The following is a 27,228-nucleotide window of genomic DNA, read 5'->3' as shown; positions in this document are numbered from 1 at the left end:
CACAAGCAGTACCTTGATATTGTTGCATCTGGTCTCAACAGACAAGCAATACCTGGTTCTGCAAATACTCGGTTGGGAAATCACTAGTACGTTTTGAACAAAATAGGGCTGTGATTGTGACTGAACAATTATTGAACATGGGACTGAACCAAAATTGTTGCATAGCTTTAGAGCTCAATTTGCTGCCTCTGTATCCAATACCCAGAAAACTGCAACAGATACTTATTACCACAGGCCTGGTTCCTACGGTATATCACCGTGTCCCGCAGCCATAGGGAGGAGGAGGAGAGAAGATCTAGCAGGCAGGAATTGTGCAGCAAGATTGATTTATTTAATTATTTTACCAACTCTTTTATAGACTTTTTTCTTCATCGTCTAATTGGACAAAGGATCAGCCACCCCTTGGGGTGATTGGCTAAAATCCTAAAACATCCATTGTCAAAATATTTTTCTACTATACCATAAACAAGACTTTTCAAGGTTGCAGGTGGCTTGGTTGTTTACATAACTCTGCTACCTCTTCTGCGAGAGAGAAAAGTCTCTCACGGACTTAGAAAATAGCAAGAAAATACTTGCTAGCAGCATTTTTGTATCTACAGATACTCTGTCTTTATTCAAATGATGTGAGCAGATGTAGTGGTTTGGTCTAAAATACTCATTACTGTTTATCTTTTGTGATATAAGAATTAGGAGAAACGCAAAGCAGGCATTGAAAGAATATAAAGGAGTTTAATAACAAACCTAAAAGAAGGAAAAAAAATCATACCACACCTTCAAAACTCTTCTCCTCCCCCCACCTTCCTCCCTTCTCCCACTGATAATGTCAAAAGACAACCCTCAAGATGTTCAGTCTGTTTACCACATCCATAATAACCTTGTTCTGTCCATTTAGGAAGAGGAGTCTCTCTTGCTCATGCTATGAAAACATTATCACAAGGAGACAGCCACCCACTTCCAAATAACTTTGTTCAGTCCATTTAGGAAGAGGAGTCTCTCTGCTCCCATGTGAGTCCCTTCCCCCAACTTGCAGCTTTTCCCACAACTGCTTTCGAGGGTCCACTCTTGAGGTTTTTTGGGGTACAATTTTAAGGTTGAGCCTTTCAGAAACAAAAGTTCTCTTCACCCATCTCTGGGAGCATTTCATCTCTAAGAACAGAGTCCCTTCTCCTTCCCTGGGAGCAAAGGGTCTTCCTCATCTTCATCTTTAGGACTCTCTGGGAGCATCTCTAGAATTGAGGTTTTCTCCTTTCCCATTTGGAGCAAAAGTCCTCATCGCTTCCATCTCTCCTTGTTCAAACTTCTCATGAAATTACAGCTGCGTCAGCATCTGCCTATCTCAGCGCAGGTGCTTTTGCTTACAAGTTGAACTGAACACTCCACCCCCCATATCTTCATGAAATTACAATGGGTACTCTGATATATCATAGCTTTACAAGAGAATTTCAGTTTTAAGCATCTCCTCTTTCTCTTCCCTCAGGTTTTCAGCTCTTCACAACACTAAAAGGGTTAATGTCACCTAGGCCTTGCAGCTGGAATGTTGCTTATCGCAGTGGAGGGGGGGGAGCCGAGCTGCTCTGGCTGCCCACAGCAGGGCTGGGGGGGGGGGGGGGTGGTTCGGCGGGTGGAACAGGGCCCATTGGCTCCAGGATGGCCGTGGCCCAGCCTGGCCTGGCCCAAGCAGGGCCTGGGCCAGGCCCGCTGGCCCCTGCACAGGGCCTGCAGCCACCTGTCCCAGCGCCGGAAATGAGATGGAGAGACTCTGCCTTGGGGTTTCTACTCTTAAGTGTGGATCACAGAGGCAGTCACAACTTTAAGTGGCTCAAAGAATTGTCCATATTCAAACTGGCCAGCTGATAGGTTCTGTTAGGTCACAGAGGGAGCTGTAAGCACCCCTTAGCAAGGACATCCCTTCCGGGACTATGCTTGCTAACCCATGACAGCAGAATATGGTGGCAATAATGGAGATGGGTGCCATCAATTCCAGGTGACTTTCAGAGTTTTTAATTTGGACATTTGTTCTTTTATGTTGATTTGCTGCTTGATTCAGTTCTGTACCATTCTCTCCTTCAGGCTCTTTACACCATCAGCCCTCCATTTTCCCTATTTGCTTTCTTTCCATGTTTTCATAGGCCTTTTATGTCTTTTTCCTCAGTTATTTTCCCCCATTCTGACTTACCCTAATCAAATTCCTTCTACCCTTGTTGTAACTGCTAGATTTACCTTAGGAGGCTGGAGCTTCCTGAGAGCTCAGCGGGGATGCTTAGGGCAATGCAACCTGGTTGCATCCTGGAGTCCATTTTGGACAATTGTGACCTTGCTCTGGCAGATATCAGCACTACAACCAGTGATGGCGAAGGAGGCAAGAAGGATCTTCCATGAGGGCTTTATTCACATCTTGTCCCCACAATCCCCAGAGGCAGAGAGACCTTGTGAGGTCTGGGCATGGGGGGTTTTGTCAGAGGGACCTCATGAGGTCTGGGCATGGGGGGTTTTTGTCAGGGGCTCAGGGGTGGTACATGGGTGGGGTTGGGGTAGAGAAATCAATAGGGAGAGCCTGAGGGAGCGGCCAAGGCTAAGGGCAAGGGAGAGCAAGAGAGGGAGCATGGTGTCACAAAAGCAGTGGGTTAACAGATTGCCACATGCCCTGACCAAATTTTCACCTCAGGAAATAAACACATGTGCACAGCTGCCAAAATAAAAACAAAACAAAAAAAAAGAAATCACACATTTCTGTGAGCATGTCAATCTTTGGCATGATTTATTCATGTGACAATAAAAAACAGGTGGTCATATTTTTTTCTGTGGGAATAGTGTTGTGCTATTGACAACTAAAACTCTGAGAAATGGAAATCCACTTATGATAAAGTGATATGCACAAAATGTGGTAAAGCACATTCTTGCTGAGATAAATTGAGTTCTTGGCAATTGTGTATTTTTTATGTGGTGGCATAGACTTAAATTTATAAGCAGTACCCAACTGCTAAAGAGTTAACATTTTCTACACAGTTTTGTTGCCTCCCAATACTTCCACTGTAGTGGTGGAATGGCAATTGAAAGTTAGCAAAGATTCTAACATACTTTTTCTTCAAGAAGTATACCAGCTGTTGATAAAATCAAATGGGTATCTGTTGGTTAAGTTTTTTTGGGGGAGGTATTCGGCAGACTAAAAGGGAGAGAGAAGACACCTGTATGCCAATAAAGCAATCTTCTGACTTTGAATAGGTTCTGCTGGTTTGGACCAGACAGAATTAGAGTTTTGTTTAATGACAGGAACTAACAGAGGTGGGCTGAGTTGGCTGAAACAATCTGACTCAGGGAACAGGCTTGAGCTCCCAAGTAAGTTCCATTAGCTAAAAAGTGACAAGAGTGAATGATGCAGCACTACGAATCAAGAGTCAATCTCTTTATTGTCAGAGAAGTAACATTCTCCAATGGCATCTTAGCATTCAGAATAACCTCCCAGCTGAGCCTCACTTAACTGTAAAAACTTAAAATGTACTACCAAATATAGCTTTGTACATGCAAATAATCAAATGTGTTTCCTGTAATCTGAGAGTCAGATGCACAGCATGCTCTCTCAAGGGCTAGATATGTGTGCATATTTTTTATGCATATAAACATTCAAGCATTTATTTTATTTATCTATACATATTCACATTTGTGCATCCATGTACAGAAATTGTTATTGAACAATACAAAAAGTGTGAAAAATCTAAGGATAATTCTTCATAAAAGACATATCAAAATAGTGCTATTGCCTTGTTTGATTTGAGTCCAATCCTCTGATCTCCTAATTTATAAATCATTGAATTAGTTTATGATATTTGATAGCAAGTAAATCTTCATAAACTTGTGCTATAGATCTGTGGCACTCAGAACTCCAGAAAATACAAGAATTTAACTCAAAACCATTATGAAGCTTGCATTAGAAAGCAACCTTTACCATGGTGGTGCATTATGACTAAAAAATGGTAGGTCTGGGAATCTGAAAATATACACACAAAACATATGTTCTTTTATATCTTAATCTTAAAGGGAAATAAACAACAACATTCCAGAGTGGAGTCCTTCGAGGGCTGCAAGATGGATATTTATTCCAGTGTGGTCAAGTACATGGGCTGCAGGGAAATAAATTGCTCCAGCAAGGGTTGCAAAGTATGCCATCCTCACACTCCTTGTAGGAGTATGCTTGTAGGATTGTTGCTTGATGCTTGTAGGATTGTTTCTCACACTCTCTCCTTTCTCCGCTCTCTTTAAATATGCTATCCCAGAGGAACTGCACAAATGGCCGACAACGTCCACTTTGCCCAGTTGTGGGTCCTTTGTGGAGAAGGCTGAAACCAGCTGTGTCTGGGACAAGACTCCTTCTGATCTCCTGCCAAAGAAGCCATCCCTGTAGCCCTCATGTTGCTCAAATCTTGCCACCTACATACAATACAAGTGGCATTTCAGAGATGTATTTAGTTTTTCAGGCTTTTTGCAGCCATTAGAATTTGGACATGCAAAGTCTTTGATAATGGAATCATAGAATGCTTTTGTTTGGAAGGGACCTTAAAGATCATCTCCTCCCAACCCCTCTGCTACAGGCAGGGAGAGTTTCCACTAGACCAGGTGTCTCAAATCCCTATCCAAGCTGGCCTTGAACACTTTCAGGAATGGGGCATCCACAGCTTTTCTAGGGAACCTGTTCCAGTACCCTCACAGTAACGTATTTCTTCCTAGTATCTATCTAAACCTACTCTCTTTTAGTTTAAAGCCATCACCCCTTGTTTTATCACTACATGTCCTTGTGACAAGTCTCTCCAGCCTTCTTGTAGGTTCCCTTTAGGTGCTGGAAGGTGCTGTATGGTCTCCTTGGAGCCTGCTCTTCTCCAGGCTGAACAACCCCAACTCCCTCAGCCTGTCCTCATAGATGAGGGGTTCCAGCCCTCTGATCATCTTTCATGGCCCACCTCTGAACTCGCTTCAGCAGGTTCACATCCTTCTTTTGCTGGGAAACCCAGATCTGGATGCAGCGCTCCAGGTGGGGTCTCAGGAGAGCAGAGGAGAGGGAGAAGAACACCTCCCTCACCCATGCTAGCCATGCTAGCCATGCTACTGTTGATGCCACCATGTACATGTTTGGCTTTCTGGGCTGAAAACACATATTGCCAGCTCATATTGTGCTTCTCATCAACCAACACCCACAAGTCCTTCTTCTCTGGGCTTCACTCAATCCATCCATTCTCTGCCCAAACTCTATTTGAGCTTGGAATTTCTCCGATCCAAATGCAGCACCTTGCACTTGGCCTTGTTCAACTTCATGTGGTTCCCATGGGCCCACCTCTGAAGCCTGTCAAGGCCCATCTGGATGGCAACCCTTCCCCGGTGTCAAACAGACCACACACCTTGGTGTCATCATCAAACTTGCACTCAATCCCACTCTCTGTGTTGCTGAAAAAGGTATTAAACAGCATGGGTCCCAATACTGATACCTGAGGAACAATGACTTCAAATTGCATGAAATTATAAGGGGAAGAACTTTGGATGTATTCTCAGTCTCATCTGCATGGAGTGAGCAGTTTTCTTAAACTGAGTGAAGCTCTACCAGCTTATGCTATTCTATGGATGGATTCAGTGTTTTCAGAGATGGACCAGTTTGCCCCCAAGTACTTTTCCAATATCCAAAGTTATGAAGACGTTTAAAAATAAGAATCAACTTCTCCTTTATGAGCATTTCAGATGGAGCATTTTCAGATTGAAAAATTGAGCAACTAACTCAGAATTGCTAGAATATGCTGTTGATATGTGGGAAAGTCTGGTACAAGCCCCGGCTCTAATTGCAGCAGGAAGCTGCCACAAGGCTATGGGCTATTTTGCAGTCTATGTCTTTCCTTCCTTTTTGTAGCTGTTCTACTTTTGTTAAAGATATATGCCTGTGTATGTATATAATCAAATAAAAGGAGAGACATATTTTCACAAGGTATTTAGAGAATTTATGCATTTACAGTGCTCTGTTATGATTTTGGGTACATGCCACCATCAGTAAAATGTATTTTAGTTTCTTCTTTATCATGCATACTGGTTTCACATAAATTCTAAGGAGAAAAAATGTCTTGAGCCTGAGGAAAAATCATTTATTGGATTTTGTTCATTTAATATTAAAAAAATGGACAATGGCCAGAGCATTACATATAGGGAATGACCATTTTTAATGTCTGTAATTTTCAGAGACTTTGCCAGACTATTGGCAGCAATATAGAATGCTGTGAAGCAAGGCCACTATTAAAAATACAGTTGTTAGAAGCATTGGGTAGTCATTAGATTGTTACCAACGTTTTAAGCCTAAATGAAGGAGAAAATAAAATAATGAGATGAACAACCCTGAGAAAGGATTTCTTCCTAAGCTGAAATCCTTAAACTCTGAAACCTACCTTTTCAAGGTCCTTCATTGTAATCCATTATCTTTCATTCCCCTTTGTACTACAAAATTGTCAGTTTGATGATATATTACACATAACAATGTCATTACATTGGCATAACATGACAACTGGGACTCATTTGAACTTTTAAAAATTTCTAATCCCTAAAGTAAATTATGAACTGAAGACATTTCAGACATAGAAAATAAGTCACTTGTTAGAAAGAATAGGGTTCTCCATACGTTTTGGAGAATTACAATTTTCTGAGCCATTTTCTTTTTCCTTTTTTTCCCTTAATGCATATAATAAACTTACCAGGAAATATAATCCATAGATGTCCTTAGGCTTCTTGTCCTTAGGGTTACTGAAGTACTGAGTCCTCCTGTAGATGAAAACTCATCTACATCAAATCTCACCACATTTTAATTAAATTTCCTGTAACCAAAATTATAATTTTGCCATAATTTTGATCAGAAAAATTGTTAACTGATCTCCTAACTGTTCTTACATTAATTTATTTTCTTACCTTTAATTTTTTTTGGGGTACCCTTCCTCTCTTCCTCCTCTGCTGAACTGTCTTGATTCTTCATTTTGAGTATTCAGTGGAGCTTATAGCAGACAGGAAGTAGTAGACTAAGGGATTTGGGGTCGATTGAGACCAGATGTATGCAGCCTTATTGTTTCCAGCCTGCTCAGCTCTTGAGTATGCAAGCACAACCTTTGACATGTTGCAGCGTAACCATAGTGCCTTCTGGTCAGTCACAGCTTTCGGACCAACTATTTGCAGCAATGGAGGATGCTTATCTTGAATCTTCTAGACATATTTCCCTACTGAAGCAGAGCCTATTCAGGCAACACACAACTTCCAAGAAGAAAAGGCACGGAAGGGTTATCTCTTTGTACATTTAGTGAAGAAGGAATTCTGTGGATCAGCTTTAGGAGGAAGACAGGTCTCTGAATTGTTTTCTGAAGCAGTATCTTCAACCAGGATATCTTGTCTCTGGAGCTGTGCCTGGATGCTCTCTGACATTTAGAAGGCTGAGGCTGTTTATCAGTTTTTTTGCATGTTTCGAATGCTGCAGAACTTCTCTGGAGCCTGCTGGTTGCATGCACTACTCTGTTTTGGAACAGCACTTGAATGTGTTTGTGTAGCTTCTACCCCATTTATCCTCTTGTGAGAAAAGGTGATTGATGGGTTTCAGAAGGGTGGTAATATTTCATGTTAATGTTCAGGCATTTTGGTTTATAGGAGATTGAAAACTGAATGTGAAACTGAAAGTGCAATTGTAGATATTTTTAAGGTCCTCTGCAGCTAGAATTCTGATGCAAACAGTATACCTGTTTCTCTTACCTGCTACTTTTTAATGAAACATCTTGTGCATGTGTCTCGTACTGGAACACGAACATAATTAACAGCTCTATCAGGAAATGTGTACTATCTGCACATTATAATAATGTGATATAAATGAAAGCCAATTCTATTCCAAATAGTTGTGACTGTACCTCATATTAGGTTTGGGTTTTAATTTTAAAGTTTTGATATTAGAATTCTTGCTCTGTAGTGTAAAGTTCAGCCGACATAAGTAATATTCAGATTTTTAGTCTCTTGGCTTTATGAATAAATATAAAATGTGTATTCATTTTGCAGCTAGTATTTTAAAGCTTCTCACAGATTAGCATGATGATTCAGCTCAGTTTTACCATTTTGCTGAATTAGCATAGCTAGTAAGGAAATAGCACTTGTTTCAATCAAACCCCATAGTCTTTCAGATTTCCAGATCTGCTTGAAGTAGCTGTGATATGTGTGTGAAAAAGTGAAAATTAGTAGCTTTATGGATACCTTCAGCTTTGATATTTGTTACCTGGTGCTAAAATATCTGCAACCTACTCTGCCTATAGGCTGCTTGTCCTGTAGAAATATTTCCATGGGGAAACCATGTTCTATGTAGTCTCTTCTAATGTTTTTACTTACATGTTCCTGTTTTGCAGGTAGCAGCCCATATGTTCTGGTGATGTGTGGGGTATATACTCCTTTTTTTTTTTTTTGGAAAGGGCATCTGCAAAATTTTGGCTAAAGGTATTTTCATTTGAGAAGGGATGATCCTTCTGAAGGATCTCAATATCACTCTGTTGTTGTAGCATGCACTTTGTGCTGATATATTGCCCACTTCACAGTTTAAGAAATATGTGTACAGATGCTCCAGATGGTAGCCTGAAGTATAATGCAGTCTTGTCAGAGCAGGTTGTTATAGAAATAAATGAATTATATCAAATATTTTTCCCATTCTCTGTTAATTGAAGCTGAAATTAAAAATGTTATTCAAATCATATTCTGTTAGGATTAAATATCTTAAAAGTGACAGACAACAAAGCATAAAAATCTTTTTTCTTCAAATGGCTGAACAAATCTATAGACCCCTATGGATTCTTTTTAAATTTAAAGGTTGGTACATACAAACAGGAAAATAGGGTATGTAGAAGGAAAAACAGTTTGTGGAAGATTGTGGGGGAAACTGTTCCAAATGAACATCAGGTTGCATGAGTTTGACTGAACTAGAAGGTTATTTTCTTGTGTTGAAACACTAAAAAAATCTTTCAGTACATTTTTTCAGGAGTCTAAATTTAAGTTTCTGTCTTCCTAAGGGCAAAAAGTAAACAAATCTTACATATGTAAAGCCAATAATTTTTCTTTGTGTAATTGAAATCTTAAATAGGTATTTAAAGAATATTCATTGCTTCAAATTTGTGACAGAAAAATAAAGAAAAAACAAATGCAGAAACCCTCCTGTATTGTAGAAAAATCAGTAATAGTAATAAAGTAAAATTATTAAGCATGGTCTTCTTTTTATCTACTTCTTTCCTTGCATTTATGTTCACCCTTCCACTGCTCCTTGGGTTCTTGCAGTTGACATCTTCAGTTGGATATGCAAGTTTTCAGGATCCTGAGTCCATTGACAAGAGCAATATGATGTTAATGGTAATTGCCTCCTCCTCACTGTAGGAGCTGCTTAGGGTCATTTTTACCTTCTTCTAACACATACTGCAAACTTTGCTCTTTCTTTGCAGGTCTGTAGGTCCATGTTAAAGCTGAATTTGCTATATACAAAGTATTTTGAATATGCTGGATACTTGTTGTTGTTTTCCTTGTTACCCTGCATTCCTTTAATTGTCCATAGTTAAGTTTATAGGTCTGGGCTCTCTAGAGCCAACCCTGGGTCACTTCTCTTACCATCCCATGCCAGTGCTCCTCTACATTGCACGCAAAGTTTGCAACATGCTTTTAAAGCCTCCGCTGTCATACCAAGCCTGTGTTTCTCTACATTACACCATCACGCTAGAGCCATTAATATTTTGTTCTACACAGAATAACTACTTGTTGCAAAAGTTTGTACAGGATTACAGTTATACGATACAAAGTTATGCTAAAATAAAGCAAACTAGTCATAGCCACCTAGTCAGGCTGCTATAGCTAAACAAGCTAAAACAAAGTTCCAGGCAGGCCAAGAAAAGTACAGAGTAATCCTGACAAAGCTCAGGTCTGAGGCCTTGCAACATCAGTATAACACTTACGGCCTATTCTTAGCGATACTGTATTTAGTGGGCTATGGGGTCATATGGCCCTCTCAGTAGGGCAGCTGGAGGGAGAGAATGCAATTTCTGAATTCCAGCAAAGGATTGACAGGCTTCTCTTTTTATATTATGAAGAGACAGAACTCTTTTACACATTTTTAAAGCCTGTGGCTTGTTTTTGTTTGTCTGTTTGTTTGTCTTTTTGAAGTTTTCCTGAATTTCTTTTGTTGGGATGAAATAAATTTAGTACCAAGCAGGTTTTGTTTCCTTAGCAGTGGCATTCATATTCCTTACTTGCTTTCTGATAAAGGTGGCTCTTGAATTTATTAAACTGATATTTTTTGATATATTTCACATGTAAAACAGTCTTCTGGGGAATATTTGATACACCATAAAAGCCACAACGATGATTGCTTTTAGAAAATTTTCCTTATTTAAAACATCTTAAAAATAAATAAGGCAAAAACTATGAAGTTTTTCCTTTAAAACATGGAATTGACCAATCTGTATTTACAAGCCTGTGTATTTACTCTTACTGAAGTTTTAGTATTTTAATGATAGAAAAGCAGACACCATTTGGAACTCCTGTAATTAACATGAAATTTTTTTTACAGTGTACGCACCAAATCATAATATTTCCAGTATTCTTCAAGTAACATATATATAGGAAAAAAATTGTGTGTTTCTTATATTTGGCAAAGATTCATGCACAGCTGTAGTGATTTGAAGCTGAAAAGAAGCATTATAATTTTCTAACTCTTTCAATAATCAGTACTGAAATACACACTCTATAATCAGTATTGAAAATTCACTATTTTGCTTGTAATTCTACCCATAAGATTAAGAACGGTTTTAGTGGTCTTGGTCATCTATCTCTCTAAACAAGGTTTAGCCAGAGTAATTGCTGTAAGGGGAGATTGTTCTCAGCCCCAAACAGAAGAGCTGGACCTTTAGATAGAAATACCCCATTATTTATACTTTCAGGTTTATCTCAAAACATATGCTGTAATTAGATAATTAAAGACTAGACAATGTACTTTAAAACACCACAATCAGTACATGAGTTATTCTTGTAAGTAAGAAAGAAATGCCTTAATCTTGAAAGTTCATCTAGATTGCAGTACAGTGATGTGTAACCTGCTGATTCAGAGACCGGCTGTCTCTGCAGCACACCTTCCATACCCACCCAAGTCCTTGAATTGGTTTAAGTCTCTGAACTGGGGGTTGAGGAGAAAAAAATAAACAAATATATATATATATACACTAAAGCAGCAATTATTTCCTTTAATTTTCCTGTCACCTATCAGTAGATGGACGATTTACATGTTTTCCTCAAAAACCATATAAATACGTAGTTAAAGGCTTGAGCAGCCTCACTGAATGTGGGAAATAAATGCGTGTTTGCAAAATTTCTGGGTGCAGCATGAGTATATAGAGACCTTGAGGTTTCAAATCAAATCAGATAAAACAGCATATTGTCTTATTTAGAGCTACTGCCTCCCTTTGAAGGCAATAATTTTAAAGCATTAAATGTTCATATGGTAAAATACCTTGCTAGCCCTGTTTTTCCGTGACTACACCTCCTTAAAAGAAAGCTTGAAAATAATGTTTAAAATACTGTAAATGGCATTTAATTGCGCACATTTTACTGAATAATTTATTAGCATTTAGCCCCCCCTCTAACTAATTTCAAAGCAGAAACAGCAGGAACTCTTATGTAGGGGTTTTTTTAGAGTGAAAGGGTCTATCACCTCTCCTTCAGCTTCCCCTTGAAATCTGACTTTTTAAGTTGAAAACAAGGTGGATGACAATGCTATTAAGTACTGAAAAATATTTGTTCTATAACTGTTTTTATAAAACACATTCAGTTTGCTGTTGCATACCAGCATGATGTTGTATACCACCTGTATGCAATAAAAATATTAAATAGGAAAAAACTTTTTTAAAAAGCATATGATGGAGAAGTGCTATAACTACTTATTCTCTTTGAGGCGACGTTGAGTGGATGGCTTGCATAACTAATTCTGTTTGCCAGATTTACCAGGTGAGCTAAAGACAAACACATATTAAAACCTGAGCCTTTGGATGGTATAACCTTGTATAGCATTTAAACTTACATCAGAACTTCTTGTCTGAAGGCCTAGATTTCTCCTTTATGCTGCTTTTATGAGTGAGTTCAAATCAGTCTTTACTCTGCATGCAGTTAATTCAATTTGTACTGAATGCTTGTGGCCAATTTTTTCTTTTTCTGAATTTTGTTAGCATTCCTTAGATATTCACATTATCCTCCCCCTCCCTTTTTTTTGCTCTATTAGAAAAATCATTAAGTCCCCTATCATCATGCTTTGAAGAGTAGAAGAGTGAAGGAGGTTTTTGGATGCTGGGGGTTTGGTTTGTTTTGATGTGGTTTTTTTCTGAAGTGCAAGAAAGCCAGTAGGCTGCAGCCAGTCAGACTGTATTCTATTACACAATTACCCTCAGTCTTAAGTGCCCACTGGGAACTTAAGAGCACTCCATGAAATAATTGTGTTGAGTTGTGCTGTGGCAGCAAAAAGGAATAAAAAATGCTTTGGATGCTGTAAAGTTAAATTGATCCCTACAGTGACAAGTGACAGCCATAGATATGGTCGCTGAAAATTGTACCCTTTTATGGAGCACTGAATCTTTGACCCAAGGTAAATCACTCTTCTTCCTTATGCAAACTATAGCTAAATTTGATCTGGGTAATGGAGACTCTGACACATCCATCGTGACAGAGGCTAATCTTTTCACCTTTCTGTGTGTGTACTTCTCAAGGAGTATCCAGCTAGAATTGCAAATGCTTCTGAGAATAATGTTTTTTGAATTATGTCCAAAGCATGCTAAAATTTTCTAGGTAACTATCTGTGAACATGTGTTAAAATTCATATTCATTTTAAATAAGGATGAAGGACTTGGTGGACTAAGAACTAGATTTCATAAAAGCTGTCCAGGGAAACTTGAAAGGTGCAAGTATTTTCTCAATATATTTCTTATAAGGAATTCAATAGTACAGGTAATAATTTATATTGTAGAAAACCCCAGCTAATGCTCTTCAGGAGCTAATATTTGATTTTTGTTTAGGCTACAACTGATCTCTTGAACACTTTTTGATTTTTCATAGATCAATTTACAAGACATGAACCAAATATTAAAACCGTAGTCCATTGAATGGTTGAACATATTGCAAGGGAAGAAATAAAATTTAAAAGTCTGTGCCATTAAAAACATGTGTGAAAGAAGTTTGGTTAGCTTCAAGCAAAAAATACATTTGATAGATTAGAAACATACTTGATTTTCACTTAATTCTTCATTATGGGCCATACTTGTTAAAATATTTTACAGCTAAACTTTATGCATATTTTGATCTCCTTATTCAGCAAAACACTCTGGCCTTGCCAAATTGAGGCTGTCGGTACCCTGTAGTAAATTCTGTGTCCCCAATCCTGGAAGCTATTTAAATTTTTAATGCTTATTGGTTTCATTGAAGGTTATTCTGTGACTAGAGTATGCTTTAGTGTGCTTACAGAAAAGCCATGTTGTTAAATTTAAATTGCACTCCCCTACATTTTTGTTTAGAAGCAGTGTAGGCAATATTTTATTCCAGTTAGTAAGTCCAGAGACAGTTTGTGGAACTCACAGCTGTTCACTAGCAGCTGGATTGCTTCACTTGTTAATGTATTTTGAGATAGGGCTAAAATAAGTATAGGTGAACAGGCACAGTTTGTATCTTGACTCTTCATCTTTCTGTATAAATATGTATTCTACTTTAAGCAAGTGCATTTTCATTTTATGGATTTGAGGAGTCTATCATGCCTTTGTGTCAAAATGTCACATGCTGAACAACTGTAACACTGTGCAAGCTTCTAAAAAGAACCCATGAAAATATACTAATTATTATTTTATGCTTTGCATTATGATTTTCAAATCTGTATTTAAAAGTAGGCCACTGAACCTTCATTTTTTTGAAGTAGTAGACCATATGATATCATATAAATCGCACAAAGAACGGTTACAAAAACTCACTTATTCTTTAACATGCTCAGCATGCTTCTTCTGCCTGTTTCATGGCTCTGTAAACTCTGTCATTTACCATGGTGGTTTCCACTAGGAAATTAAGTTAAAAAAGCTATATCTGATAGGAAACGAACAATTGATTTGCTGGTATGAATATACATTCTTCTGAAAAGTATCATGACTTAAGGGTAGTATTGTAATCATGTAGAAGTGTCTTACTGTTTACATTGATGGAGGAGATCCAGATCTGACTTTTTTTAACTTTTTCTTGTCATCATTAACAATTTAAAAACTTCCATATTTTATTTTTGAATGCATAAGTAAATAATTAATAAATTTAAACACAATCATAAATTTCAGAACTGCATGCAAATGTTCAAAAAATTTCTGTAAGTTACTTGTGATTTTTGCAGTGGGTTAATCTAATCACTGTTATGAAAAAATCACAATAGCCTGCAGGATTTACTGAAATTATGTAGAGAATGAAAGTGTTTGTCATGAACATATGTGCTACATGTGAAATAGTAACTATTGGTTCCTCTGTTTTATGCACACATCTATCTTGTTTATGAAAATTTTTGTTTCTTTCTGTTTGTTTGCTTGGTTTTGTTTGTTGTATTTGGTGGTTGTTTTGTTTTGGGGGAGCATGGTGACTATAGATCTGCTTAGTACTTTCTGACTAAGTTGATTGACTATATAGTAGAAAAGCAAAATGATTTTATTTATGAGTTTATATTATTCTGTTAAGACCAAAGGATTAGCAACTAAGACAACATAACACAGGATTTGAACAGTGTTTTAAATTACAGAATTTGGGAAATAAGATGAAAATCCTTCCTTATATAAAATGGCACAAATGTCAGGATCTATCTTGACTTTTTAGGGAAGGCTAATGCAGAACTGATACTGAAATCAGAAAAAATATTTTATTTCTTAGTATAAACCTTATGATGGGGTCACTGAAGAAATGGTGATTCACTTTATGATGGGGTGATTAAATGTGAAATGTAAAAATTGTGTAAAATGTTTTTGAGACAGATATTTTACAGATCTGGTAATTTAAAAGTGATGTTCTGTTTTGTGCATGACAAACAATATGAAGATGGCATAATTCAATGTTGATGCACGTGTGTGCAGAAAGTGTCCTAAATATATGAAACTATCTAAAGAATGATCATTTTTCACTCTTCAAGTAGTGGGAAAAAAAGCCTTGTGAAAGTTAAGCAACAAATTTTTTAAAGATTATTAAATCATGTACTAGGACTACCATGTAGCTGTAACAAGAATCCTTAATAAATTATGTTTGGAGGGTTAAGATAGAAAAAATAGTCGAGACCACTAACAGGAAGACTTTACTTAAGCTTTAACCATCTTTTTTCAGTTGCTTCCCAACCCTGCACTTCATTCGTATGCTGACTTCTCTTTCTATGTTCTGTTTCTGTCTTTGCATTGCATCTTCTGAAATACCTCAGCTTTGTCCATCTAAAGGTTCACATAGTCTTTTATTCTGATTAACTTCTGCTTACAGTCATCAAAGAGAAATCCTTGCCAGTCATTGGAAGAAATTATCTGTAAAAGGAGTTTTGTCACATGGGAAGCATTGAGATTTTTTGTCCTCAATCTGTTCATAAGTGAAAATACAGAACCCCCTTTCTTCTGATGGAAAACTGTTTCAAAAATACCTTTTTATACATTAGAATATTTTTCTTGAGTAAAATTAACATTAAACTGTATGTTTGTCAGGTATTTCTGATGACTACTGAAGGCACTGGTTAACTGTCTCTTTTCTCTCATTCTCCTTTATATTTCCTGCTTTCTTTTGCCCCAGCTAAATGGGTAGATTACACTGAACACATGCCAATTTTTCATTTCACCCTGAATTTCTAGTGGGAAATATTCTGTAGAAAACCCCATCCAAAAAACCTCTTTCAAATAATATGTTTGGATGAAACAGCTTTTCCTTTGAGGGGAACATTCCATGAATGCAATGTAGTTACAGTATATGGAACTCCCTGTGGAGATTAAAAAAGAAAATAGATTCTCAAGTCTGGTTATGGCCCTTTGGCTCCACTGAGACTCTGTAAATGACTTTATCCAACCATAAATAACCAGAGGAACGTTTTCCTGCAGGTACATCTGTGCCACAAATGAGCCATTAGTTTTTCCCCTTCGGGTCCTGTGCTGGTAAGAGGCGTGTTGAGAGTGATGTAGCTGACCTTCATCACTCTGATGAATCCTGTAGCAGCACTGGCTTCATTAAAGACCAGTGTCATTAGCATTACAGTGGCCACGGAGCAGATTGTCAGATGAGGAATATCTGCTCTCTAAAGACCATCATCATTTGCACTGAATGGAAACTGTGTAGTTGAGTTGTAGCTTGATTCTGAATCCTTCTATGTGCAAGAGTTCATGGCCCAGTCTGTAAGTGCAGTTAATTCAGTACTTACTTGCTCAGGACATTCTCAGTAAGGAAATCCACCACTTCAATATTACTCCATGAATACTTGAACAAAATGAGTTACATTTATTAGCAAAGACTGCTGCTTAATGGGGAGAATCAGGTTTTTTTAATGAAGAAATCTTCAGATGAAAATGGCACTTATGCCTTTGGCTGCCTCGTATGAGATTGATTCTGTCCACTTACTTTTCTAAGAGCTTTCTGTCCTTCCAAAACTGTGATGCAAAGCAGCATATGCTGAACCACTGTGCCAAGTGGCTCACAGCCGAATTTGCTGTTGTTCCTTTTTTTCCCCGTCACAGTACTGAAACAGTCCTCTCTCAGACAAATGAAACCATCTATCAGCATGATTGATTGTGAAGTTCCCCAAATAATAATTCTTTTGAAATGTTTTTTGCTAACCAAGGAACCCTCTTAATGGAGTTCTAGGTTAATCTGAAGGAGTCTGCTGTTAGATTTTGCTCAGCAGTCTTCATTCTCCAGCCTTCCTAAACTTTGTCAGCTATACATTTTGCAAGGGTATATCAGAGACTGGATACCTTAGCTATCTTCCTTCTGCTCAAAGTGAGGGAACAAAACAACATGGTTTTTAATGACCAGTTAATAGTTTATTTTGAAAGCTGAATTCCATAATACTGCCTTATCTTTTTGTCATCTGACCACTGACTATCGAAAGTGTTACCTTCTAGGCTGTCAAGACTTTCTCTATTTAACTGAGCATTTTCTCAACCAGGTTGTCTTTGCAGACTCTCAGTGAACCAGGTTAAGCTAGAATATGTATTAGCCCCTCAGCAATAGTGTAGTAATAAATGTTATTTTCACCAAAAGTTAAAAGAGTCTTCAAACTGTTGTCTCTGAGAGTAAATTACCTCAGAACTAAAGATCTGCAACTATAGCAATTTTGGCTGTTCTCTTGGGGGAAAAGGTTAATCAGCCTCATAGCATTCTGAAAATCAATTTTTGTTTGAAGAACAGCAAAATATAAAAGTCAGATGAATCAAGAGTAGCCCTGAGAGATAGTTTTGTACCAAGGCAACGATAAGAGTGTGTGTGAAAGAAAAAGATGGTGCAGACTTCTTTCTGGATCTCAGTAAGAAAGGTCTGACAACAAATGGCTCAATAAAATAGCTATTTTAATAAGATAGAGTGAAAAGAGGAATGCAGATGGCAAGTAAATCTTGTATGACTTCAGAGGCTGGGACCCCTGATTTCATGCACCTTTGGATTGACCCTAAATGTGTTTTTGCATTACACGCAGTGAAGATCTTGTCTGTGGATGCAAATCCTCTTTTTGGTAATTCAAACAGTTATATAAATCACTAACTATTTGACATACAATGGTCTTCCTGTCAGAATCACTTTGTTAAGATCTAGTCATGTAAGAAACAAACTAGAAGCACCAGAAGGAAGCATATAGCTCAATCCAAACTGGTGAAATCAGTGCTTCTGAAACACAGGTATTCATGTCAAAAGGCTACAGTATACAGGAAAAAAGTGTTTTATAGATTATTGAAGATTTTATGCATGAGGAGAAAAGCAGTTTTGAATTCCCTATGGTCTAATAACTAAGAAGTTGTTAAAGTAGGGTGAGATTTTACTTATTTTAGAGACAATGACAAAACTCCCATGATTTGTATGTGAAATAAAATTTTTATAGAAAAGGCTGACTAGCACTTCCAAAAAATATATTTCTTAAGCTTTAAATTCTAATCTAATTCTTAAGCTTAAATGCTTCTAGAATTTCTCAATAAAATCTGTTACAGACTGATTCTTTGCTAATGCCTGTTCTATTAGCAAATATGCAATTATGTCTTAGAAAGCAGGTGGACACAATTTCATACTGTGTTGGTTGTTTTAATATTTATTGTAAATGATACAGCAAATTATCGAACACTAGCTGGGAACAGCTTGTGTTCATAGCAGGTCATGAGGCTTAAGCTTTCATGACCACAGCATATGCTGCACATTGGAGAACTTGCCCAATGACCTTCCATTCCTTGGCACTCTGGCGGTTGTGATTGCTGATCTAGACAGTATCCTACTTATCTTCTGATTTATTTTAAGTGAAGATTGCTTTGAATCATGACACTGAAAACATGTGTGAGGGAATTTTTTAAAAGTTTTTTTTCAGGATACTTGCTTGGATGTGATAACATATTTCAGTAAAGTTGCATAATACTCTAAAACTTTCATTTCTGAGCCAAAACCCTTTTTTTTTTTTTTTTCTGTAACTTATTAACTCCCCACGTTTGTATTGTATTCTGTTTCGATCCACAACTTGTTCTGCTGACTTTGAGGAAATTGTTGTGAGAGTTATACTCCTTCTCAGTATCACTAAGAGTATATTGGCACTGCAGGATATATTTGCTTGTTGACTGATGGCTGTGAGTTCACTTTCATGATTTACACGTGGACCCATCTGTGTTGTTTTCTTCCTATACATTCAGAGATACGTACTGTCATCTGCACATCCCTCCAATGCTAATTGACATGATGAAGATCTGTCAACTACAGAAGAATAACACAGTTTTTTTCTGTGCTGTGCAGTATATGAAGCTGATTTTTTTGTGGGCGAAAGGCAAGACATTGCATCTTCTCTTCACAACCCTTAGAGGTGAAGTGATTTTGACTTATATATTCATTTTACCTCATATACACAATCATCTTGAAAAACTGAAAACTAGTTTTTGCTGCTAGATCATAAGTGTTAATTAAACCATGGAACCATTAGATAGTTGTGGAACAACAGACAGAGAAGCTTTAGAGAACATTTTAGATCTTTCTGCCTTGTGTAAGTATGTTGAACTTTCAAGACAAATGCAGTATATTAATTAATATACCTTGCATATATGTAATAACTATTGATTTTTACCGAATTTCTGAATGGGAAAACACACCATCATGAGGGGTCCTAAGACATTGCAGTTGCACTGTGATTTATCCCTTATCTGTGCAGAGACAGTTAACTATTTTTTACACAGCCTTTTTCATTTGGTTAGTGGTTGTGATTCATATTCAGGCAGCTGTTAGCAGCAAATTATGTTGTTTTTCTAAAAGGGAAGCCTATAAGAGCAGTAATAAAAATCTGAAAGAAGTTTATATTTTTTAGTAAAAATTTCCATCTCATATTGCAGTTGTTAATGGAACATCAAGATGGAGTTTTCTCCCTAGAAAAACAGGCAAAATTGTCAACCACAAAATAAATTTTTCCTTCTGTTCTACAGAATTAAGTGGAATACGGTTGAATACGTTGGTGATAACAAGGGGAGTACGGGATCTGGGAAGGAGATACTCATTTAGCTACTTACCCATAACAGAATGCTGTTGACGACCATGAACATATTTAGCGGACTCTGGGTAGGATGGTGCTTCCTGCATACCAGTGTATCCATTCAGACGGGGGTGTCTTCTATAAAATATTGGAAATTCTTCCAAAAGAAGAGAATTACCACGATAAGAATCAGAGTTTGGGGAACCTAACTCTTGAGGGGAAGATTCTTTGAGAGTTCATACTCCCAATTCAAAGAGTTAATTTTTCTTCACAGTAAAAATGCAAAAGTATATAAAAGAATCTCGTATGAATAGATCATCAGAAGACTGCCAGAGCTTCTTGTCTCTAGAATTAAGAATGTTGTCACATTGAATAGAATGTGTCAGAGCTGTAATTCATAGTCAAATCATTTGCAACAAAGAAAGAGGAAATGTTGTCTATGGATGCAACTGATTAGCAGAAGAGTAGTTTTAAGCAAATATATAAATTACATGCAAAGCTTTTAGAAAAAAAAGTTATGAAAACACTTTGTGCTTCTGCGTCTAAACTTTTTCTTTGTCTGAAGTGTTTAAATGTCTTTAAATGCTTGAGATCATGAAGAACTTGGGGAACGGAAAGAGCAATCTAGTGAATTGTTCTATAGCCTCTGCTTTGCATAAAGCTGGATATACATTGGATATTCACTATGACTGTACTGGACATAGCACTACTCCTGAGGGATAATGGTGTGACATACTGGGTACTGGCCTACTACTCAAATAGTAGGATAAATTATTTTATATCCTCTCATGTATTCTTTTTTTTTTCTTTAAAGATTATCTGCTCAGCCTTGTGTTCCTATAATTACTATTCAAGAGTGACTGCAATGGATTTGCACGTGACGTCAACAGAAAGTTCACCATACAACAGTTGACCAAGAAAAATTCAGTTTCATTTTCTATCTTTCATACTTTCTTTCATTGTTCTGCTATAATGAGTAGAGTAGATGTGTTAAAATTATAAAACAGTTCTGAATTTTTACAGATTGGGTGCAAATTGATGTCTTTTCCCATTTACAAATTTGAATAATTTCCTATGCAAATTCCATGCCAATATCAAATAACCAAATAATCTCTTTCAAGAAATTTAATCCTTTTTTCACCATCCACTGTCCATGAGTGAAAATCTCCCACATAGACTCATGTGAGATAGTCAACACTTGCAACCAGATTGAATTTCTTTAGCTATGTCTTACTTCCAGGTTTCTGTGGTTGTAGGTCCACAAACAATAGCCTGGTTATCTCTCCCAAGCCCTCTTCCAAAATGGCACTGACAGGTGCCATAGCTTATGTGCTTTTTTTTTTTTACATATGATCTGGTTAAGAATTTCTGTGGAGGGTGATTGCTGTATCAAAATATAGAAAACAGTTGAATATTTTGCTACTTCTGTTGCAATAGAACACAACCTCTTTTAAGTTAAACATATCTATAGATCCCAAACTCCTTATAACTAGTTAAAATAATAAATTTAGAGTTCAGCTAACAGCTAAGCAAATCTCTTGCTTTTTCCATTTATGCTTCTGTTCAGGAAATACCACACTCACTTTTATAACCCAATTGCATTCAATTTCCTTAGAAATTCGAAAGCAATAAAAGCAGAAGTGGGGATATCCTTCTACTATAGTATCTGTAGGCAGTTGCTTCAAATAAATAATTATTCTACTTTACCTGTCGTTCATGGTGCTTCCTTTTTCATAAAGCAGCACAGAAGAGCTCTTCACAGTTTCAGAAGAAAGGCAGAAAGCTTTGGTGAAAATACAGTGGACTTTTTGTCCTAAGAGTCTGTTTGTTGAGTAAAACTCCTGGAATGCTAGCACATTATTAAAAGGCAGCAAGAGAAGCATACTAGCTAACTTGCAGTTGCAGTAGGACTTGTTGAAGTTCAAGAACACCAGGAAAAAAAAGTGAATATTGTTCCTGCTGTGCTTGATTTTAATTGTTCAGATTTAGCAGCAAAATACCAGTTCAATTAATCAAGTTAAAATATTTAAATCCAAGGGAGTAAAAACAAAGCAATACTGAGCATGATGTAAGTGAGAGATAAATATCAGATGTAGAAAGGAATGATTAGGGAACACATGTTATAGATCTGGTGGCAGAATATGCAAGATATAGAGTGTCCTAAGGGTTGGGATGGCCTAAGACGAATAATATAACTTCAGTAACATAAAAAATCAAATAGCTGTATTTGTAAACTGACAGAAGAGTCATATACTTCATTGTTAAAAAAAAGGATCTGATGGGTTATGTGGAAGGTTGTAAATGCCTGCAACTCAGCAGAACTTGCCCATGGTAACTGCTTTATAATGTACAGTCATAGGTAGGCTCATAAACTGGCTCAGCTAATGCCAGTATATGCAGTCAATGTTATCAAAATCTTGAGTATCTGCAAAATCCAAACTATAAAATCAAAATAGAAGAGGTTTTGCTTACAGTGATGTTGTCAACTGAGCTTCTAGGTGTTGTAATCTTTCAAGCCCACAAAAAGACAGAGATGACAGAAGCAAATCAGAACTTGAAATCAACCTGGCCCTTCCAGGAGACAGTCTCACTCTAAACTCTAAATTATTAAAAAAGAATGAGATCCTAAGGTTGTAATTTGATATTGTTAAAATGGATTCAGAGTTGCTCCTGGTTATAGCTGAGAACTAGGCTTGGGACTCACAGACCATAATATCAATTTGACAAACTGCTTTTGTGTAAACCACAGCAAAAAAATAACACAAAGTATTACAAACATATTATAAATAAGATGTAGGATATTTTTACGGGTAAAAAGAATTCCACTCATTGCTGTCACATATTGCTACAAATCAGTTATAAGAAAATCCCTTTTGTTTGAATGAGCACTGTTTAACTCCCTTTAATTACAAATGGAGACTTGGCAGAGCAAACTTTGTATATTTCTGGAATTCTGAGTTCTTTAAATGGAATTATATTTTTAATATGAAGCTTTCATAAACATCAGAAGAACCATATTGGTCCATGAATGTTAGCCAAGGTGAAGCAAACTGGTCTTCTCATTAATTAATCTTGATTTTTAATGAATAGCACTGGTGGTGGAGTTCAAGAATTCATCCCAAAGAAATCAGAACATGGAAACAGAGGAAAACTCTCCTTCTTTCTTTCTTTCTTTCTCGTCAGTATACTGCCTGTGAAAGGCTAATATGATTTCAGTACAGAATTTATCAGTATTATTCAGTACAGAATCACAGTGCTGGGAGTATACATAAGACAGCAAAGAAAGATTTGAAGAGATCAGTAATTCTCCCCTAAATTCACAGCTATTTCTTTTGAGTGCAGTCACCTGAATATGATTTGGATTCTCAAAAAGAATTCTCTGCATATTGTTTTTACCTGTTTCATTTCCTTTAAGGTGATATCCAGTAGAAAAATAGGAAAAAGTAGTGCTGGCTAATAAAATAAATATTATCCTAGTATTTGAAATGTTACTAAGATTGCTCATAGTCAGTAAAAGTCAATAATAACTCATTTGGAGGGTAAGAAAAAATGGCATGACTCTTAAAAATGTTTTTATTAAAGGTAATGTAAAAGCCCTGGAAAATTTTGCTGACATATGCTGTCAGGAATTTATTTAACTGCTATCTTGGCAGATGGAAGAAAATTCTTGAGTCTGTCGAGCCAAATGGCCTATGTGTCTACTTTATTCTCCTCTCTTACCAACCTCTCCAAAGTTCCACTTTTCTCTAAAAGCATGCCCTAATTATTGTAAATTGTTCTATTAAATGTTGGAATTTATGGCCAATAGTATTCAAAGATGAGGTGTAGCAGACAGATACACTATGTGGACAGAAGGGTTTCTCTGGGGATCCTTGGCAGGATGTTACCAGGGGTCTGGAGCAATGGGTGCCAGCCACACAGAGAAATGTTGCAAAAAACGAAAGTTCATTTTGCCTGGGGAAGGAGAGGAGGGGGAAACCACACCTTTACTACATGTGGTTGTGTGAAGCAGACATCTGCAGAGGCTCTCTTCATTTGTGTGTCAAGTAGAAAACCTCACACAGACTTTAAGAGTTCGATTGTTGGTTCCCAAAGTCAGCCTTGCTACTTTACTTTCAGATCTTAAAGTGAATGGTGTGGCACTTCAAATGTCATCAAGTTTTGAAACAAACGAAGATCAGATTTTCTAAATACGAGAGAAAAACTCCAAAAAATTAGAAAGAATGAAAAAAATAATCCTTTTATTTGCACATGGAAAAGTAGTGGTGTTTAATTGCGCAGCCCAGTAGAAGAAATTCCAGTTGGCTCAACATGCCCTTGTACTTCATGATTCAATAATATGCCATAAATTGGAAGGGACTTTTGAAAGTGACTGGTGGGTAAGCAACTGATTAGGTGGAACTTTGTCAATACTACAGGGAAGATAAGAAAATATACTCTATATACCTGAGATGATTATGAGTTTGTTGGCTTTTTTTTTTTCCTTCTTCTTCTTTGATAAAAGTCCAGGAGGCAAGTATGCACTGAAATGAGAAGGTAATTTTCTGAAGTCTCCATAAGAATCAGAAAGGTCAAGGTTTCCTTTAATTTTTGCCCTGACATTATAGAAAGGTTCACAGAAACTTAATCCTATTTTCAAGAGCTTTGTGACCTTTCTTGAAGCAATGCCAAATAAGTAGCAATAAAATATTTCTTTAGAAACACCTCCCTTTTTTAAGATTCTGTTTTCCTCCAAGTGCTTTTTTGTTGCCACTGGTAGTGATAGCAAGAGATCCATAGCACCGGAATAAATATTACACAAGATCCTTGCAAAACAGATGCCTCTAGAACTTCTTTTCCATCCTCTTGTTATCACAGAAAGCAGGCTTTCAACCCTCTTCAAAGCCCCTCCCAAAAATATGTTCTGAGCTCATCTACTCATGTCTGTGAGCCACCTGCATGTACATCTGTGTAGGAAATGTTGGTCATATTGGCCATCATTTCCAATTGTTCTTCTGTTTTCCATTTCCAAGCACTTAATTTTGCACTATCTTCTCTTTCTGTTTACATTACATGCAAATATTTTGCTTGGTAATGCTAAAGTGAACAGTGAATACAGCTCCATATGATTAGTGTTGTTCCACATGGTAGCTGGAATCTATTCAATTTAGTGACCTTCACTAGTTTTTCGAGTGGGATTTTTTTTGGTCAGGCTGCCTAATTAGATTTCTGGATTAACATTAGAAATGCCCTTCAGGGTGATAGCTGAGGCATTTTTAGTCCTGCCTTTTGTCTCTGACCTTGGCCGATATCAATGTGTTTGCATTTTAAATTACTGTGCTTGAATATGGGTGGATTAACAAAGGATCCTGGGCACTCTTAAGCAGTATTACACTATATTGAGTTACACTATATAATATGTACACTATGTAATATAGTAATATACTCTATTACAGTATACACTGCTTTGCCTCATATTGTTCTGTACCGTAGCTAGATTTGACATTGCCTGTAAATGTTTAGGCAGCTGTGGGTCTAAGTTTGATAGCTGTTAATGTTCTCAGGATACACAGAGATGAAAAGGTCTTTACTGCCTCTCAATTAAAGAGAAGGAAGTGATAAATTGGCCATGAAAACCCTGTTAGAAATCTGTTATCAGCAAGACTTTTGATGCCTCTGCAGCCTTTTTTCATTTTGAAACTTCAGGTTTTGAATGTCTTTTGTGGTGTCCTAGCACTTTTTTTCTGATATGTTTAAGGAATATGTACTTGGGAGGAAAAATTCCTATAGTTACTTCAAGTGTTCTACCTTTTATGGTGCATTCAGATCTTTCTCCATTTTGTCTCAGAGTCCTTTGGGTATGGAGAAATGGAGAGGGGAACCAAAATCAAACAATGTGCTAAAGGTTGAAATATCCTTGATAGGATTATAGAATGTGTTGCACACTGTGTCTGAACAAAACAGGATCACAGAACAGAAGACAGGTCAACTTGTTGCTTGCTCCAGAAAATTGAGAGGCAATGGAAAAATGTCTATGTATGTAAGAGAAAGCAAGAGACTCAGATTAAGAAGCTGGCAGAATCAGCAGAGAAAGACGCCAAGAAAAACAGATGCCAGATCTAAATACCAATTCTGTAAGGACTGAATCACTTATTCAGCAGCCATACATTGACTGCCTACAATAATTGACATGGGTACAATGCTGTTGTCTGCTTGGGGAAGAGTTTTTGCATAGTCAGATTGAAATTAGTCAGAGAGGTCAAAAATGGCTGTGAAATCAACTCTCTATTTTTTGTTCATACAGATACCATAATGATCCAGATGTCTGCCCTTCTACAAATCATTGAGCTGCTCTCTGGGCTATAAACATAGTGTTCAAAACATATTTGACAACTTAGATTACACATTGCTGTCTGATACTTTTAATATGTGTGTCCAAATACACTTTCAAATGTATTTGCAATATCTATTATAATCATAATTTTTTCAACTTATGTTCTAATGATAAAAGATAATAGAGACTGTAAAAATATGGATTAGAGTTATCAGTGTTGTGTTGCTTAATCCTATATGGTTTGGAACTTATTGAAAAAGCTATCATTGATATGACAAGGCATTTGTTCATGCTCAAAAATGTCAAAGTCTTCTCTCACTTTTGAGTTTGTTGTTAAATTTTGTAAAAGCCTAGCATGTAGGATGAAGGGACATTGAGAGCCACCAAATTCATTTTGCTGTTCCCATTCAGGACAAATTGTACAACAAATTTTCTGATAACTGTTTGTCTAATCTGCTGCTTAAAGCCTCTAATGAAAGAGACTCTCTGGTCACATTCAGTAAATCAGTGATGAACAAAAAGAACACAGTGGAAAATGGGCTTTGAGCTATCAAAGTTCTGAGGGTAAATAATTACTTAGAGAAGCCTTCACTGTATAGTGCACACTCTTTTCATTGAACCATTTCTAGTCTTGCTGTAGATGTAGATAGATACAGTAAGAAAAGATACATTTAGATCAGTCAATGGATATGTGCTATTAAGCCTTAGTATTGCACAAATTAGAAAGCAGAACTAAACTGTGTTGATTGTAGTGTTTCTGGATGATGGGTTTTGAAGTAAGATTTTTTTTTCTCTTGGAGCCTGAAATACTAAATAATTTTAATAAATACTCCAATGTTTTGGGTTTATTTTATGTAAAACCTTGTCTGTTTTTTAAGATGGAAGAGCAAATTGTTATAGCTGTTTTTCCATGCAGTAAACCTAACTGATTTCTATTAACAGTATGCTGGTATTACAAATGCTTTGGATTCCTCAATATTTAGAAGTAAGCAAGGACGGCAACCCTGAGTTTTCATATATGCAGTAGGATGTTGCTAGTAAAGAGCATGTAGTTTTATACAGCACTGTATAAAGCAAGGCTATAAGTTATTTACTAATTTAATATTAAAGAAATATGCACTCATCCTGATCTTAGAATTCGGGAGACACTGATGGAAACAAGTCTTGCCTGCCACTGATG

At 36.9% G+C, this 27,228-nt stretch overlaps 1 long non-coding RNA gene across 1 annotated transcript; it reads right to left on the bottom strand.

The window, feature by feature from the left end:
* Nucleotides 1-3,388: 3,388 nt before the first annotated feature.
* On the bottom strand, nucleotides 3,389-26,861 carry LOC121674475. The gene is made up of 2 exons (XR_006019629.1): nucleotides 6,717-26,861; nucleotides 3,389-4,425 (listed from the first exon to the last, which is right to left on the bottom strand). It is a non-coding gene; the product is annotated as an uncharacterized LOC121674475 (long non-coding RNA).
* Nucleotides 26,862-27,228: the final 367 nt, after the last annotated feature.

This window comes from Corvus kubaryi, unplaced genomic scaffold (genome assembly GCF_017639235.1).
Source record: "Corvus kubaryi isolate FWS band 111438036 unplaced genomic scaffold, C.kubaryi_AGA036_p1.0 68, whole genome shotgun sequence".
NCBI classification, from domain to species: Eukaryota; Metazoa; Chordata; class Aves; order Passeriformes; family Corvidae; genus Corvus; species Corvus kubaryi.
Note: the sequence above shows the minus strand (reverse complement) of the source record. Positions and strands in the feature narration are given on the sequence as shown.